The 20,178-nt window shown below is 41.0% G+C and overlaps 1 long non-coding RNA gene across 1 annotated transcript in view; it reads right to left on the bottom strand.

Moving 5' to 3' along the window:
* LOC131277872 (uncharacterized) overlaps positions 1-20,178 on the bottom strand; it is a 75,428-nt gene that overhangs the window by 42,637 nt on the left and 12,613 nt on the right. Inside the window, exon 2 of the long non-coding RNA XR_009184900.2 lies at positions 1,014-1,205. This is a non-coding gene — a long non-coding RNA (uncharacterized lncRNA). The remainder of the gene's footprint in view (positions 1-1,013; positions 1,206-20,178) is intronic.

Below are 20,178 nucleotides of genomic sequence, written 5' to 3'. Positions count from 1 at the left end.
AAGTATAAAGAGATTGGCAGGTGTTTTTTTGTTGGTATCATACCCAGAGGAATAGATTAGTTTACAAACATAATCTTTTCCTTTTGGGGATTTATAAATAACTTCAAACAGCCACATACTGACTGTAGCAGTTTGATATGGTTATGAATTTCAAAAATTGATATTGGATTAAGTTTGTTGTCTGGTCTGTATGTGGGCATGATTAAGTTATGATTAGAGCTTTGTTGGGTCATGTCATTAGGGTGTTCAGTCCCCACTGCTTGGTGGGTGGGCACTCACAGATAAAAGGCATGGCAAAGGACAGAGTTGAGGGTTTCTGAAGTTGGAGTGTTGATGTTGGAGATTGAATCTGAAGCCTGAACCTGGAGCCCTGGGAAGTAAGCTGACAGAGGAAAGAGAAGCAAGCCCCAGGGAGAGAGGAACTCTGAGCCCGGGAAGAAGCAAGCCCTGGAGAAGAAAGGAACCCTGAATCCAGAGAGAAGCAAGACCCTGGAAGGGATGAACCCAGGAAGCCTGAATCCTCACAGCTGTCGGCAGCCATCTTGCTCCAACATGTGAAAATAGACTGGTGAGGGATGTAACTTATGCTTTATGGCCTAGTATCTGTAAGCTCCTACCCCAAATAAATACCCTGTATAGACACCAACCAATTTCTGATATTTCACATCAGCACCCGTTTGGCTGACTAATTCACTGACTTAACAATTTTCTTTCCCATAATTAGCAAGGTCATTATTACATGGTGAATGAGACTATAATGAACTCCAGAGAAGGAGAAATTAAACAGCTGTTGTAGTTTCTAGCTGTGTAGGCAAGTCAGCGATGTGCTCGGGCCATTTCTCATCCTTACCTCCCCTCCTCACCTTGGTGTGCAGAGGCTTCCTGTCTCCATTCTAGAACCCTGAGAAGTCATAGGTCTAATGGAACAGCCTGAGCACACCTTGAGACCCCAACAGGGAACAGAAGCCCCAGCTGCTTCTCAGGGTGGGAACTGCACAGAGGTTGTGTGGTACCTGCTTCCTCCTCAGGGGCAAGGCCCATTCCCCATGGGACGTCCTGCCTCTCCAAAGCAAAGCTGTGTGCAGGGAGCTGCTGTCCAACATCCTGACCTCAGCTGTGGACCTCCTCGGGGGACTGGCGAGGAGGGCATCTCTTCCCGGGCCCTTTGGGTACTCTGTGCTGAAGAAGTCATAAAGCAGTCAGTGCTGGGGAAAAAAAAAAGAGTCAATGTTAAACCAGGCAATGCTGGGCAGTTACTTGGGTGCAGATTTGGCTTAAAGAGTCAGTTTCAAAGCCGATGCACTCACAGCCATCCAGGCTGACTGAGCCAAACCATTTCAAAGATCACTGGGCAAAGACTGCTGAGAACTGCACAGTGAGAGGGAAAGGCTGACCACAACAGTCCAAATCTGTGAATACTGAGAGGTTTCTTTTCTCAGGTCAAATAGCTCTCATAAGAGAACTTAACAAACACCAATCACAGGGAATTCTCATCAAGATGGCATTTGCTCTAGAGAAGGGCATATATTCTATTTTCCCCCCTGTTCATTGGTGAGTCATTACATTAATTCTGAGTATTCCTTTTTACATTTTATCAAAATTATTTTTATGCTTTAAATCTAAATCATGAAAACACTTCGTGGAGCTTCTATCTTAAATGATGGCATCTTTTCTTTTGAGAATTATCTTCTAAATATTTTAATTACATTCAGATTTTTGAAGATTGAAATTTATCAATGAAATATTAGCAATTCCTTAATTTATCTTGTGAGGCTATTGCTCTTATTAGGATTTTTCTTTCTGGTAATAATCAACTTGCGAAACTTTGGCACTCTTTATAAAATTTAGATATTTTCAGCAATTCTCCTCAATCTTTCCAGGATTGTGACATTTCTGTGTTTCATAAAATTTTATTACTATTTAAAGTAATACATCCCTGATGAATTTTTATATGGACTTTTCTATTGTATTGAATAGAATCTTCCTACTTCTCATACTGGGGACAAGAATTTTCACATCTGGGACTTAAAAGAACTTCTTGACCTGAAGACATGATAGTAGGAAAATGAAGTCAACAGTTTGCCAAGCTTAAGTCAAAGCCCTCTCTGAGCATCAACTTGGTTTATCCTTCAAAACCTGCAGGAGACTAATGGGGGGGGGGGGGGGGGAGGGTGCTGTGGGCGGGAGGGGAAGGTCCGTGGGAGCCGATGCTGTCGCGGTGTCCGCACCCATGGTCGGGGCCCACGGAGCTGCGGGGGCCCAGCTGGAGCCCGGGACCCGCGGAGCCCGCAGCCAGGCGGCGGGACCAGGCTCATGTGCCTGGGCTCCAGGGCCCCGCCCACTGCACCTGGGGCCAGGCGCCCGGGAGCCCGAAGCGAGCCCAGCCTGAGCCAAGCTGAGCCGAGCCCAGCTCACTGCGCCCATACGAGCCCAGGGAAGCCCAACCCAGACGAGCCCAACCCAGACGAGCCCAGCCCAAATGAGCCCAACCAAGTGAAGCCGAACCGAGCCAGGCCCAGCCGAGCCGAGCCCTGATGAGCGCAACCGAGCTGAGTCCTGCCGAATCCAGCCGAGCTGGACCCAGTCCAGCAGAGCCCAGCCGAGCCCAGCGGAGGCAAGCCCGGCCGAGCCTCCCTTGCCGCCGCACGCCGCACCTGAGCTTCCTGCCAGAGAGAGGGAAACTGGAAAATTCACAACTAAGTGAAAATTATGAACTACACTCAAGCTACAGACTTTAGAGGAATAAAAGGTCAGTAGAAGAATATCATGAACAATAGTACAACAAAGTAGATAACTTAGGTAGAACAGACAACTTCCTAGAAGCACACAAACTACCAAAACGGACTGAAGAATAAATAGAAAATAAGATCAGAGCTCTAACGAGATTAAATGATCATCAAAAATTTCCCCACCCAGAAGAGTCCAGGACCAGATGGCTTCCTTGGTTAATTATACTAAAAACATACAGAATAATTCAAAACTAATAGTTTTCAAACTCTTCCAAATATAAATATAGAAGGTGAGAGAATTTCCTCTTTCCTTGCGTGAGGCCACCATCATCCTGATATCAAAGATTCCTCAGGACTCTACAGACCAGGAGTTACTTGAATTCCTCTGCAAACTCCTGAACCTGCCGGCACAGCAACCCCCGCAGCTCGTCTGCAGGGTCGTGAGCAGGAGGAGCAGGAGTCACCCGGGAACTCAGCAGGGTCCACACAGGAAGATCAAGCACTGAACAGTACCTTGGGCTCCTCAGCTCGGCCCACCAGCGGCTGGGGGTTCAGGGGCAGAGCTGGCCAAGTCGGGGGTCACGGGCCTGCCAGGTCTGGGGGTGCTCAGCCCTGCCACCCCAGGACTCTCCGCCGCCCCTGGGGCCACCAGGCAGGACCCACAGAGGAGCTTGACAGCGCAGGCACAGTAGAGCAAGGTGTGGGAGCCGCGGCCTGGGGCTGCGAGAGAGGGGCTTCCTGCGGGCACCCGGGTTACTGGAGACTCTGGGTGTCCATGAAAGAGGAGTCAAGGAGTGAGCTGAGCCCCAAGGTGAACCTCCCGGGGAGCGGCGCAAATAGGTGCAGGTGAGCTCCACCTGCAGCCTCCGTGCACACCTGGCCGCGCTCCGGCTGGCGCCAGCAGCAGCAACGGGGCGAGCCCTTCCCCGTCCTGGCTGGGGGCAGCCTCTGCGGGACTGAGCGGGCCAGCCTTTGCCAGGAAAGCCACAAAGAAAACTGATGAACCCAGGTGAGAAGATGAAGATGATCCAGCTGTTACAGAGCAACTCTGAAATAGGGAGTGGATCCTGCCCCTGTTGTAGGAACGACCAGGAACCAGGTCACTTCTCTAATAAATCTCTAAATTTCTTTCTGTGAACTCTGCAAAATCAACTGAATGCTGTATCTTTGGCACACTGAGCTTGGTGTCCTAATTTTAACTGTATAAAAACATTTGTGTACCCTTGTTGACCCAAGAACTAAAATAATGTGATTATTTTACATTTTTATTCCTTTGAAAAGAAAACAAAACAAATGAACTTCATTTAAATGTTTTGGACTTTAAACTAGAGGTCACTTTGTGGCCATTTGAATAAACTTTTTTAGCTCTGGAACTTTTTGTAGGATTTTTTTTTTCACGTGGACATCATATTTCATTTTTTGAGAAAAATTATATTGTTTCTGTGTATTTGGAAAACAAGAAGGGCAAAATATGGTAGTATAATGTGAACCTACACATGTCAAAATCTTGAATTCTTACAGAACAGATCTTAGGATTTCTTCTCTGAAACATAATGAAATTCAGCAAGAGGAAACATGAATAATTTGGGGTTGCACAATTTAAACAAAGTTTGATAGTGGTTATGGGAAAAAGTACAGCAGTAATCTCTCCTGTAATTTTTATTCATGTCAATGTTATTGTAGCCCGATTGAACTCTCTTTTTAAAAGATTTCTAGTACCATGAACATCTTACTTCTGTTAATATCTATTTAAATACAGTTGATATCTAACGGGGATATTTTACTGCAGAAATATAGTGTTTTAGAAAACTGACAGCTGGCTATCAAGCAATATTGGAAATGTGTCCTCTTTATTTACAGTAAAACATTAATTCTATACAATTTGGTACCAAAATATTTTTTAGATCATTAAATGTGTGTTTAGAAGTTGGAAACTTTAAACACTGTTCTTAGGTTCCATTTGGATTTTTCTTGAATACACAATAGTAGAAGTTGTAAACTTGGAACATGAGTAGGGCATTATGATTTCACATACACTTGAGCCAGTTAGTTTTATCTTTGTGGTGGAGTTTTTTTTTTAGCTGAAACTTACCTCATGTATAAGTCAGGTAAGTAAAGTAGTAGGTAATTGAAATTTCAATAGAATCAAGTGAAATATAAAATTTTTAAACTTATTCATTTGAGTTTCATAAAACATTTAAAAATGTAAGTTATTTTAAAGTACCATCTACAATAAAAAAGGAAAGAGCTGAAGACATGTACTTAGACTGGCATAGAATTTTGATTTTAATTAGCCCTGTTCTGATTTTTGACTTATATATGTTTTGCAGACATTTTCACTTACTTTCAATTGAGACCAGAAACACTTGAAGATCTGGTCCTGCAAAGGAAGTGGGAAACTTACTCCCAGATCACAAATGCTTGCCTCTGAGTAAATGTGTTTCCTTGAGATGAGCCACAGAGGGGCCATGTTTTACTCAACCTTTCCACTGTAGAATAACAGCAGATTTACTTTGCTTTAAAACCATTTCCCTTTTGTTTATAACTTAGAAATTGTGGGAAGCTGTATTTAATTTTTTAAATGTGGGAAGATAAATCAGATTTAACATGATGTGTTAGTTCTCTAGGAGGAAAAGTACAGTCCAAAATAGTAAAAGTGGGACCAGTTAAAACATGTAGTCTTTATTTTTAAAAATGCATACTTGATCTTTTGTCTGTGTCTCTTTTATGCCACTACAGTAAATGTGTCCTTGATGTAAATGCAAATCATTTTGCCTTGATTAAATTGTAGACATATTACTTAAGACTTTACAATATAATTCAATAATAAAAAAGTAATTAACCACTAAACAAACCTCATGCTAATTTCCTGAGGGACACAAGTCTCAATGTATCAGATTGAGCCAAGTTGCCTGCCCAAGGACTGCCTCACCAGTTCTAGAGAATGTGATGGAAGGTTTTGCTCATGTGAACTTGATGTAATGCTGGTGCCCCATGTGCAGGCTTTCTTCCTCATAGAATCACCCAGATTCTTCATGTGATGAAAATGGGTGGAAAGAGCATGCTGACAGTGAATGATCCTCTCTGTAAGTGCATAGTGTTCATTTTATCTTTCTTCCCACCCTCTCTCTCCCTTCCACCTTCCCTCACTACCCCAGCTGCCCTCCATGGCAAAGACATTTAAGCCAGGGAACCTCCCAGATGACTTTTCCATCCAGATGCCAGTCTTCTTCTGACACCCACAGTGGGCACATTAAGGGTTTCATAGTTTGGCAAGAGTAGAGAGTTCATATTCCTCTTCTGGAGCTTTGGAAAGGCTGCAAGATTGGTAGCCAAGCTCTTACAAGTGCCACAGCTGCTTGCTGGATTCCTAATGGTTCAACTTTCAAGAAGTGCACAAACTTTAGAGGAAGTAGAGTATCTCCAAATCACAGCTACACCACCCTTGGGCATCCAGTTCCTGTTTTCAGCTCCTTTAAATCTGAATTTCCAAAGGTTTCTTGCCTCTATAAATGCATACACATTCCAGGTAAACACTACCATATATAATTCTCATGTGGGTAAAAAGACTGTGAATGTTGATATGACCTGGTAAATCTTAAGCTTTGTTAACTTCTCAAGTTAACTGCCAGGTGGCTTTTACTGTATTTTAAAATATACTGCATTCCAAACAAAACAAAACTATAAAGCTATTGTGATTAAAATATTGTGGTCATGGATAAACAATAGAAAGGCAGTTAATTGGAACAGATTAGAGAGAAAAGAAGTAAATCCTCCATGTATATAGTGAACAGTCAACTAATCTATGACAAAGGAGCAAAGGCAATTCAAAGATGTAAGGACAGAGTTTCCAAGAAATTAAGCTGGAAAAACTGGACAACCAAATGCAAAAAGAATATAGATATATAAAAAAATATATATAAATTTCTCTAAAACAAACTCAAAATGCATCATTATTCAGAAATAAAATGCAAAAATATACAATTTTTAAAAGAGTAATTATAGGTGGCATTGGGTTTAGCAATGACTTTATGCAGAATACTAACAGCACAATACATTGAAAGAAAAAATAATGTTAGGTTGGGCTTCTTTTAAAAAATTTAAAAACTGTATTCTGCAAAAGACACTACTAAGAAAATGAAAAGATAAACCACAGAGTGGGAGGAAGTATATGTAATCCACATTTCTGATAAAGTATTTATATCCAAAATATACAAGGAGCATTTAAAACTCAACAATAAAAAAAAAAAATTAAAATGGACAAAAGATCTGTACAAACACCTCACCAAAAAGGAGATACAGATGACATAGAAGCATAGGAAAGCATTTGCATCATCTTTAGGATGTGGATATTTAGGGAAATACAAAATTTTAAAAGTTAGATACCACTGCACAACTATTTGAATGGTTAGAAACCCAAAAGCTGACAACTGCAAATGCTGGTGAGGATGTGGAGCAACAGTAACTCTTATTCATTGCTTGTGATAAAGCAAAACAGAACAGTCATTTTTAAAGAGAGGCTGTCAGTTTTTTAAAAAGCTAAACATAGGCTTGCCACACAATCCAGCACTGATATGGCAACTATTCATACAATTACTTGAAAATGCATATCCACACAAAAACCTGCACTAATTGTTTATAGCAGCATATTCATAATTGCCAAAAATTGGAAGTAATCAATATGCCATTCAATAGGTGCATGGATAAACAGTGCATGATATGTCCATAGAATGAGTGCTTTCCAGTGATCAAAACATATTAGCAGGAAGCTGATGTGGCTCAAGCGATTGGGCTCCCATCTACCATATAGGAGGCCCAGGGTTTGATCTCAGAGACTCCTGGTGAAGGGATGCTGGCCTGAGTGGAAATCTGGCCCACACAGAGTACTGGCCCACATGGCAGCCTGGCCCATGTGGAGTGCTGGCCTGCGTGGAGTCCTGGCCTGTACAGTAGTGCTGGCCCATGCAGTAGTGCTGGCTCACATGGAGTGCTGACCCATGCAGTAGTGCTAGCCCATGTGGAGTGCTGGCCCACATGGAGTGCTGGTCCATGCAGTAGTGTTAGCCCACGTGGAGTGCTGACCCACATGGAGTGCTGGCCCACATAGAGTGATGGCCTGTGCAGTAGTGCTAGCCCACACAGAGTGCTGGTCCACACAGTACTGTTCCACATGGAGTGCTGGCCCACATGGAGTGCTGGTCTGCACAGAGTGCTGGCTGACATGGAGTGTTGGCCCATGTGTTAGTGCTAGCCTGTGTGGAGTGCTGGCCCACACAGAGTGCTGGCATAGTAAGATGGCACAATAAAAAGAGACACAGGAGAGACAAGAGACACAGTAGACCAGGGAGCTGAGGTATGCAAGAGAATGATCGCCTCTCTCCCACTCAGGAAGGTCCCAGGATCAGTTCCCAGTGCTGCCTAAAAAGAAGATAAGCAGACACAGAAGAACACACAGCAAATGGACAGAGAAGGCAGACAGTGAGTGTGAACAATGGGGTGATTAAATAGATCTTTAAAAACAACAACAACAAAAGCAAAATAGCTATCAAGCCAAGAAAAAGCATAGAGAAATCTTGAATGCATATGACTATGTGAAAGAAGATAATCTAGAAAAGCCTACATACCATCTAATTCCAACTATATGATATTCTGGAAAAGGCAATACTATAGAATCAATAAAAAGTTCAAGGTAGCCAGGGTTTCTGGGGGAGGGAGGGAAGGGTGAGTTGGTGGAGCATTGGCATTTTTAAGTCACTGAACTGTTTCATATGGTGCTATAATGAACACATGACCTTACACATTTGTCAAAACCCATAGAACTACACAATCCCAGAGTAAACTCTAACATAACCTATGGACTTTCTTTGACATAAATGGATCAACATTGATTCATCAACTGTAAAAAATGTACCACACTACTGCAAGATGTGAATAAAAAAGACAACTGTGGGCAGAGAATGAAGAGGGGGATATAGGAAATAACTATACTTTCTGCATACTTTCCCTAGAGACCTAAAAGTGCTCTGAAAAATGAATTTTATTGTAGGAAATTAAAATCCAGGTTACCTGTGTCATGGTGGGTATAGGGAATGGGGTCATTCTAAATTGGTATAGATTTTCTGTTTGGGGTGATGGGAAAATTGGGGTGGCAGATGTGACAATATTGTGAGTGTAAATAACAGCATTGAATTTTATTTTGGAAAGTGGTTAAAATGGAACATGTTAGGTTGTATATATGCTACCAGGAGAAAAGGATTAAAATATCATAGAATTCTACAACAAAAACAGTGAATCCTAACATGAACTATGAATTACAATTAAATGCATAAATCTTGTAACAGGGTTTCAGTTTTAACAAAATTACCACATTAATGCAAAGTGTTAAGTATAGGAAAATCTGTGTGTCTGTGAGAGGTACATGGGGATTCTGTACTTTATGCACGATTTATCTGTAAAAAACTTCTCATAAAATAATTTAAAGTCTATTAAAATACAAAATAACATATACCATTAATTCAAAGAAAATGAAACAAAAAATTTGATCATGTCTATTGCCACAGAAAAACTATTTGACAAAATCCAATAAGCATTTGTGCTTAAAAACAAACAAAGAAGCAAACAAAATCAGGAATATATTTAGCTTTCTAGTCATTGGGAAAGACTAAAAGGTTTCCCAATGGAATAAGAAACAAACCAAAGATGATATTTCATCATGACTATTGATCATTGTCCTAGATATAACAGCCACAGCAATTAGGCAAGAAAAATAGAATAGGCATCCAAACAGGAAAGGAAGAAGTAAAACTACTGCTACTTGCAGATGACATGATTTAAACATTTAAAAAATCCTCTAGAATTCACAAAAATACTTTTACAACTAATAAGTATTTTCAGCGAAGTTTCAAAAAAGTTTCTTGTATTTCTATACCACAGCAACAAATAATATGAAAAGGAAATTTAAAAAGCCATTAATTTAACAACTGCATCAAAAGAACAAAATACTTAGGAAGAAATTTTAACCAAAGAGGTGGAAGATTTGTAACTTGAAAATGACAAACCATTGCTGAAATATATGAAAGAAGGAGAAGCTGGGGAAGACATTTTAGGAAGGTGTATTAGTCAGGGTTCTTTAGGGAAACAGAATCAGCAAGAGATATCTGTCAATAGTATGTGATTTTATGAGTCTTTTGTGCAGCCATGGGGAGGCACAAGTCCAGGTTCCACAGACAGACTACAACCAGGGGCTGCAATGAAAGTCCAGTGAAGGTTCTTGACGAGTTCTGGGAGACATTGGCTGTCCAAAGATGAGCTGGGAAACTCTCTCTCAATGCTGGAATTACTTTCCCTTTAAGACACTCAACTGATTGGGTTAAGCATCACTCACTGATGATGACAATCTCCCTGATTGATGTAATTATGACCAGCTATCTATGATTCACCACTGCAGTAAAGGCAATGGTGACTAAAGTCCATAAATGCCCTTTTACTACAGTCAGCCCAGTGTTTGCTTGACCAAGCAACTGGGCACAAACACCTGGCTGAGTTGACACAATAGCCTAACCATCACAGAAGGTAACATAAATGAAAACTTATTAATACATAAATATGTGCTAGAAGTAAAAAAAAACAAAAACAAAAACAAACTTATTTAACACCATTACTGGTTCATGAGAAATTGTTAAATGCTGCAATTATACCAATTGAAAATGAGATAAACATATAGTAAAATTAGAAAATACTTTTGAAATTTCCATTTTCCTAAATTCAAGAAATAAATATTAAAATAAATCCTGGATTGGTTACATATAAAATTTCATACTTAAAATATTGTTTTATTTTCAGTTCACATATTTCTCAATTTTAAACACTTTTCACTACATTAATGTTGGAGGAATTATTGCACATTAAAAATTGATGAAAACATGTAAACAGGGCCACCCATGGTCCTTTTCTCCTTGGGCTTCAATATGGCTCATCTGGCACCAGCCTGTCCCCAAATTAACCAACTGGAAAATCCCATCCTTTTGTATTTTTGTGTCCCAATTGTATATGCTTTCCCACTCTCTCTGAACCTATCAGAATTTTACATGAAAACAACCCTCAGTCAGAAAAGAAACTACAGCATGCCTTGATTGGAAAGTTGCTTAAGTCTTGCTTGAACATTCCATGAGAAAGTTAAGAATAAACCCCAGGGGAACAGTGCAGAAAGTGAAATGTTTGTGCTCCCTAAGAACAATCTTCTCAGAGAACACATGGCAAAGCCCCCTCCTCAGGACAGACACAAACAGGAAAACTTTTACTCACTGAAGAAATATCTAAGAATAAATCTAACCAAGGAATAAAGGACTTGTACACAGAAAAATACAAAACATTGCTAAAAAGAAATCAAAGAAGACCTAAATAAATAGATACATTCTATGTTCATATAGTAGAGGACAAAATATTGTTAAGATGTCAGTCATACCCAGAGCAATTTATAGAATCAACAAATTCCCAATCTACACCAACAAGCTTCTTTTAAAAATGGAAGTTTTTCTTTTTGGAGTAATGAAACACTTCTAAAGATTTTTGTGGTGATGAATACACAACATTCTGATTATACTAAAAGTTATTGATTATACACTTTGGATAGATCATATGATATACAAATATATCTCAGTAAAACTCCTTAATAAAGAATTATGGAATAATAGCCAGAAACAGCAGCTATGTACAGGAGAGGATGCATAGAGAGATTGAGAGGTGAAGAATTTTCTTCCTTCTCTGTCAGTTTTTTTTTTGTTATTACTATCATTGAAATAATGAAAATGTTCTAATGATGATTGAGGTGATGAATGAATAACTATGCACTTATACCAAATACCACTGATTATACACTTTGAGTGAATTATATGCTTTATTAATATGTGTCAATAAAATTGATGTGTTTAAAAAAAAAACCAAAGAAAAGAGCATGGTATTCCCAAAGACAGGCATAGAGATCAACAGACTAAAATTAAGACGTCAGAAACAAACCCTCCCATTCATGGCCAACCTATATGACAAGGGGGCAAAGAACACTCAATTACTCAATTATGAAAGAGCACTTTCTTGAACAGATGTTGGAAAAATTGGATCTCCATTTGCAAAAATAAATAAATAAATAAAAAGGATGACTGCTACCTCACACCTCATACAAAAATCAACTCAAAATAGATGAAAGACCTAAATGTAATACTCAGACATATCAAACTCCTGAAAGGAAAGGTAGAGAAGCATCTTCAAGACCTTGTGTTAAGCAATGGTTTCTTAGACTTTACACATAAGGCACAAGCAAAAAAGGAAAAAATAGATAAATGGGGCCTCATAAAGTTTAAATTTTTAGCCCTCAAAGATTTTATCATGGAAATGAAATGACAACAACTTACACAATGGGAAAAAATATTTGGAAACCCCATTGTTAGAGGTTTGCAATATTAACAAGCTGTAGCTCAGTTTCCCCTAACATGCATTGGGAAAAAGGCAACCCCCTCCCCCATGTCTGAGGGCACTTCCCCACAGGTTAAACAAAGGAACCTTATAGAGTCAGGAGTAGAGGGAGATAGAGACCGTCACCATCTGCCTGTCAGAGGGAGATGGAGATCTTTACTACTCTATCTTCATATCAGAGGGAGATGGAAACCTTCACTATTTACATATCAGAGGGAAATAAAGAAACCCTTTAAAATCCTATAGATCAAAAGAAACATGTGCTCCTGCAGCATTCCAAGAGACCCAGAACTCCCTAATCATTATCAGGAAAATTTTCACCTCTAAAGCTCCCTATTGGTCCCTGCACTTCATTCAGACCCTCAACCCCCTCCCACTAACTCTCATTTCCCCACCTAGGAAAGTTCTGTATAAATTCAAGGCCCCCCATCCAGGAGTGGGCTGAAGTCTCTCTTCAGCCCCCACCATGCTGGTGGGGGGACTGAAGTCTGTTCTTCAGACCCATCCCTTGGGAGAGCTTCTCAATAAATTCTTTTTCTGCCTGTGGTCAGTCTCCATGTCCCAGTGAACACCATTTTTTCCAACACACATATCTGATAAAGTTTAATATTTAGAATTTATAAACAAATCCTTTGACTTAACAACAGAGGACACCACCAAAATTATAAAATGGGGAAAAGAACTGACATCTTTCCAAAGAACATATAAAAATGGCTACAATACACATAAAAAGATGCCCAATGTCATTAAATATAGGGAAATGCAAATCAAAACTACAGTGACACACATCATCCCACACCTATTAGAGTGACTGCTATTAAAAACAAAATTACCCGTGTTTGGGAGGTTGCAGAACATTAGGAATACTCATTCAATGCTGGTGGGATTATAAAATGGTTCAGCCACTGTGGGAGACAGTTTGACAGTTCCTCATAAAGTTAAGTATAGAATTACCATATGAGCCCTCAATCTTCCTTGTGGGGAGCCCTGCAAAACAGCGTCCCTGGAAACCTGCAAAGCAGCCTCCAAAGTTCACAGGACGAATGTAGATAAAGAAGGAGGTGCCCCTGGGCAAAGTTATGTGCTGAACAAAATATACTGTGTGTGGATAAGAATTCTAGGAGAACAGTTATCAGAGCGCTATTGAAAAGAAGAATAACTATTGTATTTGTAGTGACCTAGAAACAAGAGCTTTTCATGAGAACTGCTGAATGTGCTGATGTCAGTTAAGGTATAAAATGTGGCCGATTAAACTGGGTGCCTGAGGTAGCTGCAAACTCCTGCAATCTCCTCACGGTCCACCTGGTCCCCACTATTTTGTGTCTTTCATTTCTTCACCCTCTCATCCCCTCCTTGCAACTGTGCAGACCCTGTTCAGCTGCGACTGCACTGCATGGGTCACGGCATTCACTAAGGAAATATCCAAAGAGATATTTGCACACAGCTATTCAGAGCAGCATTATTTCCAATTGCCAAAAGATGGAAGCAACCAAAGCGCCCATCAATGGATGGATAAACAAAATATATACATACAATGGAATATTTTCTCAAGATTTATTATCATTATTTTTATACCCCCCTTACCACTTCCACTTGCTGTCAGCTCTCTGTGTCCATTTGCTACACATTCTTCTATGTCTGTCTTCTCAGCTTGTCCTCTCTTCTCATCTTTTTTGTAGGAGGCACTGGGAACCAATCCCAGGACCTCCGATGTGGGAGAGAGGCATTCAATTGCTTGAGCCACCCCAGCTTCCTGGTTTTGTCCCTCATTGTCTTTTCCTCTGTGTCCTTTTTTGCTGCTGTTGTTGTTGTGTCATCTCGTTGTGTCATCTCTCCACATGGGCCAGCTACACCACACAGGGCAACTCACCTTCACCAGGAGGCCCTGAGAACTGAACCCAGGACCTCCCATATGGTAGATGGGTGCCCAATCACTTGAGTCATATCCACTTCTCTATGATGGAACAGTTTTAAATTGTAAAAATGAATGAAGTTCTGACACATGCAATAGCATGGATGAAACTTGAATACTCTTGTTGAGTGAAATAGCCAGACACAAAAGGACAAATAGTGTAGGTTCTCACTGATATGAAATCATCAGAACAAGCAAACTTATAGAGTCAGAATCTAGAATAGCAGATAGGGCCATGATAGGGAATGGGAAGTCAAGACTAAAAATGTACAGAGTTCCTAACTGGAATGGTAGAAACACTTGGTAAGATATGGTGCTGATGGGAGCACTACCTTGTGATTATAATTAAAAGCACTGAAGTATATATATCTGAATGTGGCTAAAGGGGAATTATTAGATTGTATCTGTGGTGACAAATTAAAAAAACAAACATGGAACTGCACTTCAGAGAAAGTGAAGCTTAAGGTAAACCATGGGCTACAGTTAACAGTACAATTATAAATCTGTTTTCATCAGCTATAACAAATGCTGCATATCAATGCAAGCTGTTAACAATAGGGTGGTATATGGGAATCCTCTATTTCATGCAAGATTGGTCTGTAAACACACACCTTCTCTAATAAAGTTTAAAAAAATGGTTATCGACAAGTGATGGAAGAAAAAAAATTCATGCAAAACCAAGTAATTAATTTCAAAAAGTAGCCACAATATGATTATCAGCCTCACATCATTTATAATATGAGCAATTGGAGCTGTGCACAACTGCCACAAGCTGCCTCAGCAAGCAGCGCCTCGGTTTACAATGCATAGGAGCCATACAGGGCTCCAGGCGCAGGTGTTATCCTACCACATGCAGACAATGTTGCTATTTTGCTGGGAACTGGTCCACATTAAAGCTTCTGGATTGTTGTTTTAGTGATAGGTTTTGCTTTATAGGAACCAATTGCATATTTACATCTTAAAATATTTATATGAACTAGAAAAAGAACAAACTTATCCCAAAGGAAGAAGAAAGTAGGGAATAACAAAGATTAGAGCAGAACAAAATGAAATTGAGAATTAAAAGCAAAAAAAAAAGCACTAGAAAAATTATCCAAAAGCTGGTTCTTTGAGAAGATTAATAAAATTGATATTCTAGATGAACCAAAGAAAAATGAGAGAGGATGCAAATAAATAAAATAAAAACCAAGAAAGTGACTATCACCACTGCTCCCACACAATTAAAGAGTATCATTAAAGGGATACTTTGAAAACCTGTATGCCAATAAGATGGATAACTTAGATGAAATGGACAAATTTCTAGAAACACACAAGCATCCTAAACTGATGAAAGAATAAATAGAAGAAATCAAGAGACCAAAATTGAATTAGTCATTAAAAAAATCACACCAAATCAGAAAAGCCAAGCACCAGTGACTTCCTGGATGAATTCTACCATCATTCCAGGAAAATCTAAAACCTATTCTGCTTAAACCCTTCCCAAAACTTGAAGTGGAGGAACATTATCTAGCTCATCCTTTGATGCCAAAATTACTCTAATACCAAAGCAACATAAAGACACCACAAGGAAAGACAACTACAGGTCAATCTCTCTAACAAACTAAAATCCTCAAAAAGACATTAATAATCCTATTCAACAACACATCAAACAAACTACACACCATGGATTTTTAAAAAAGGTTTATTTATTTATTTCTTTTGCCCCTTCCCCTCCTCTCACCCTGCTGGATTTTTTGTTTGTTTCTTTGTTTTGTTTTTTGTTTTTTGCTGTCTGTTATCTTCTCTTCTCATCTTTCTCCTCTAGGATTCTATCCTGGAGACCTCTGATGGGTAGAGGTGTTCCCAGTCAATTGCACCACCTCAGTTCCTGGTTTGTGTTGCATTTCTCCTTGACTCTCCCCTTGTCTCTCTCTTGATGCATCATCATCTTGCTGCATGACTCACTTGTGCAGGGCACTGGCTCACCTCATGGGCACTCGTGTGGGCACTGGCTCACCATGCAGGCACTTGCTCTGGCACTGGCTTGCCACGTGGGCATGCTTTCACTTCTTCTTTTTACCAGGAAGCCCCAGGGATCTGCCCCACATCCTCCCTTATAGTAGGTGGAAACTCTATCACTTGAGCCACTTCCACTTCCTGTGATCAAGTCGAATTTATCCCTGGTATGGAAGGGTGGTTTAACGTAAGAAAATTAATCAAATTAATAGACCACAATAACAGATCCATAGAAAAAACTACATGTTCATCTCTATTGTCACAGAAAAGGCATTTGACAAGGCACAGCATCCTTTTTGGATAAAAAACACTTGGAATTATAGGAATAGAAGGAAACTTCCTAGACATGATGAAGGCTATATATGAAAAACCCACAATTAACATCATATTTAATGGTGAAATGAAAAAGACTTTTCTTCTAAGATCTGGAGCAAAACTAGCACACCCACTGTCACTGCTCTCATTTAACATTTTTTATTAGAAGTATTTGCAAGCATTTAGCCAAGAAAAAGAAATAAAAGTCATCCAAATTGGAAAAGAAATAAAGCCTTCACTATTTGCTGATGACATGATACTGTATGCACAAAGCTGAAAAAAAATAAACTGCAACAAAGCTGTTAAGAGTTTGTAAACAAGTTTACTAAAGTGGCAGGATAGAAGATCAAAACATAAAAATCAGTAGATTTTGTACACTAAAAATGTGCAATCTGAGGTACCAGTCAAGAAAGAAAAATCCACTTAAAATAACAGCTTAAAAGAATCAAGTAGCCACTAGTAAGCTTATAAATGTAAAGGCCTTGTACACAGCAATCTCCACAACAGCATGAAAGGAAGTCGGGGTGCACTGGGGGATGTGCTCAGGAGGGCTGGGGAAACCCCTCCCTCCAGGGTGGGACTCTGGGCCTTCCTCCTGCAGGACAGGTGGGGAGGAGAGCCCTGGGTGGGGCCCTGGCACCCTGGGGAGAAGGGGAGAAAGGGGTCTCAGGGCCAGCCCTTGAGAGCCCATCCCCTCCACAGCCCATTCCTGGCTCTGTTTGCCCACCCAGTCCTCTCCACCCCACAATCATGGCCCCAAAAGGGAGGTGTGGTGAGTGGCCCACTCTCCAATCCAGGCAGGGGACTCAGCTGCATTAGGGCTGAGCAAGGCTTTCTCCCCACCTATTAGGAGATTATCATCAGTGGGCAGGGACACCCACACATGGTTGTCAGAATAACACAGCACCAGGGAGCTGGGCAAGTGATGGGGAGACTGGGAGGCAGGCCCCAGGAAGAGCCTCAGAAGCGGCTCTTGTCCAGAAGCTAAGGAAGAGGAAGCTCAGACCACGCCTCCAGGGGCTGCAGCCTTGGATGCATTCCTGGGGGTGTTTGGGTTGCTCAAGGCTGTGGGGTGTTCTGTGCTTTGAAAGGCAGAGGGATGGCCATCATGGGGTGACTGTTTCTCCTCTTCCAGCTCCAGCACCAGGTCCAGAGCCAGACCTACAGCCAGACCTGGAGCTGGACTTCCCTGCAGCACCACTGCTGCCACCAGTTCCAGTTGCAGGTGCAGCTTCTGGGTTAAAGGTACCTCAAATTTCAGAGGCAGCTCCAGCAGCTGCTCAAGAGCTTGAGACTGAGGGGGTTTGGCCTCCTCTAAACCAAGCCCTCCCTGGAGAGACAAGAGGGAGACCCTCTTCCAGTGAGGGAGCAGGGTCCAGCACAGACCTATCAATAAGCTCAGGCCCTGCAAGTACCAAGGACACTGCTTCCTTGGATTTAGGAGAGAAGACACAGGAAATAGTGGGGATGGAGGATTTGGGGGAGAAGTGGGAGGGCAAATGATTTCTGTATAAAAGTCAAAAGAAATACTAACCATGTGGGTAGGGACATGATGAGTTTTTTAAGTAGCAAGTTCTTGACCAGAATATTACCTTAATTTTCAGTTTCTAGGACAGCCTGGAGTTGCAGTTTGGTACTTCATTTCCTGTGTTAATTAAAGTGAGATACAGACTCTTTCCTCCTTCAATCAAGTCTGAGGGTCATCAGTTTTTTAAAGTGTGGCAAGTCCAAGGGCCATCCATCCTTCTCTGGTGCTGAAGGACACACACGATTCCCCCTGCAGCAGAGTGATGTGCATTTCACTATGGTCAAACTGGACGAGGAGCAAGACAGCCCATCAGAACCCCCGGGGTGAGGGGTGAGGGGAGTTCACCGGGCACAGCAACCACCTCTAAACAGTGGGTGTCTCTAAAACCCCATGTTCAAGGACTGCATCCTGACGCACGGCAGTGCCTTCTTTCTGTTTGGAGAAAGAGGGAATCTGTCTGCTTCTCGTGCTGAGGTTTCTTTTCACCTCCACTTAGGAACCTGCAGTCTTCATGGTGAACTCTAGAGCCCATCAGCACTACATGGGGGAAATGTACAATGACCGAGACTTCCCACGTGGAGGGACAGGACCAGGGAAGCCTGATCGCTGGCATGTGGGCTGTGTGGGCAGGACTGTGCATGCTCAGCTCCCTCTGGTGTGAGGAGTCCTTAGGCTGCCTCCTCCTGGATCCTGGCCCCTGACCCCCGAATGTTGACCTGGTTGGGTGGACCGAGGGAAGACATTTGGGGCACCTTCACGGTTCCAGCTGGGCCTCCTTTCATGAGCATCACTGCTCCTGTGAACTGGCATTTGACTGCAGGGTGCAGGGAATGCGTGTCCTGGCCTAATGGGTGCAGTTTCTATGGGGTGATAGAAAAATCTAGTAGTGGATGACAGTGACAATACTGTGTATGCAAATGAACATCACTGAATTGCATATTTTTTTAAAAAAGGAAAATTTTAGGTTGTATGTATCTTACCATAATAAAAATTTCAAACATAGAACTGTACAACACAGAGCCCTAAAGCAAACTACAGACCACACATAACAGAATAATTCTAGAATATTGTTTCATCAGTTATAAAAAAAAATACAGCATTAAAGCAAAGAATTAATAATAGAGAAAACTGCCTGTGAGAGGGTTATATGGAACTCTGTAATTTAAGCATGATTTTTCTGAAAAAAAACCTTAAACTTCTGTAATAAAATATTTTAAAAAATAAAATGGAATTAAGATGCAAAGTAACAAGCAACATTAATTCAACAAGAAATGAATATGGTGGGGAAGTGGATGTGGCTCAAGTGATTGGACTTCCACCTACCATATGGGAGGACCTGGCTTCCATCCCTGGGGCCTCCAGGTAAAAGAAAAGCATGTCTGTGCGCTGAACCAGTGTCCATGTGGTGAGCCAAGTAACCACACGCTGAGCTGAGTGCCCGTGTGGTGAATCAAGTCCCTGGGCAGCAAGCCAGCTCGTATACAAGGGAGACATGATGCAAGATGATAACACAACAAAAGAGAAACAACAGGAGAGTCAGAGTGAGACATAACAGAAACCAGGAATTTAGGCAGTGCAAGTGACAGGGAGCCTTGCTCCACAACAGAGGTCCCCAGGATGGGAATCCTAGAGGAGAAAAAAAGAGAAGAGAAGACAAAAAGAGAAATAGAAAGGAAAGATCACACAGCAAAGGGACACAGCAAAAACAGCAGGGCTGGGGGAGGGGGAAGGAAAGGGGAAAAAAGGAATACTGTGGTCATGCCATTTGCTGCAGATAAATCATTTGACACAATCCAATACCTTTTCATAATGAAACACAAAGAAACAAGGCAGCAAAATGAGGATAATGAAATACAAAGAAACAAGGCAGTAAAACGAGGACTACATAATTAGTGTCATTCTCAATGGTGAAAGACTGTGAGTTGTGCCAATAACATCAAGGCCCAATCCATGAAGCTGCTTTTGCCACTGCTATTCCTCACTCTAGGATGTCCTAGCTGGAGAAATTAGGCAAGAAAAAGGAGGTAAAGGACTCCAAATTGGAAAGGAAGAACAAAAGTATCTCTATTTAGAAAGGACAGTATTTATATACAAAAATCCCCCTAGGACTCACAAAATACTGTTACAGCTAATAATGTCAGAAAGTTGCACAAAAGTCTGTTGCATTTCTATAACATTGAAGCAAGCAATCTGAAAAGAAAGTTAATAAAGCAATTTCTTTTACAAGAGCA

Source organism: Dasypus novemcinctus, unplaced genomic scaffold (assembly GCF_030445035.2).
Source record: "Dasypus novemcinctus isolate mDasNov1 unplaced genomic scaffold, mDasNov1.1.hap2 scaffold_69, whole genome shotgun sequence".
NCBI lineage: Eukaryota > Metazoa > Chordata > Mammalia > Cingulata > Dasypodidae > Dasypus > Dasypus novemcinctus.
This window is presented reverse-complemented; position numbering and strand designations above follow the sequence as displayed.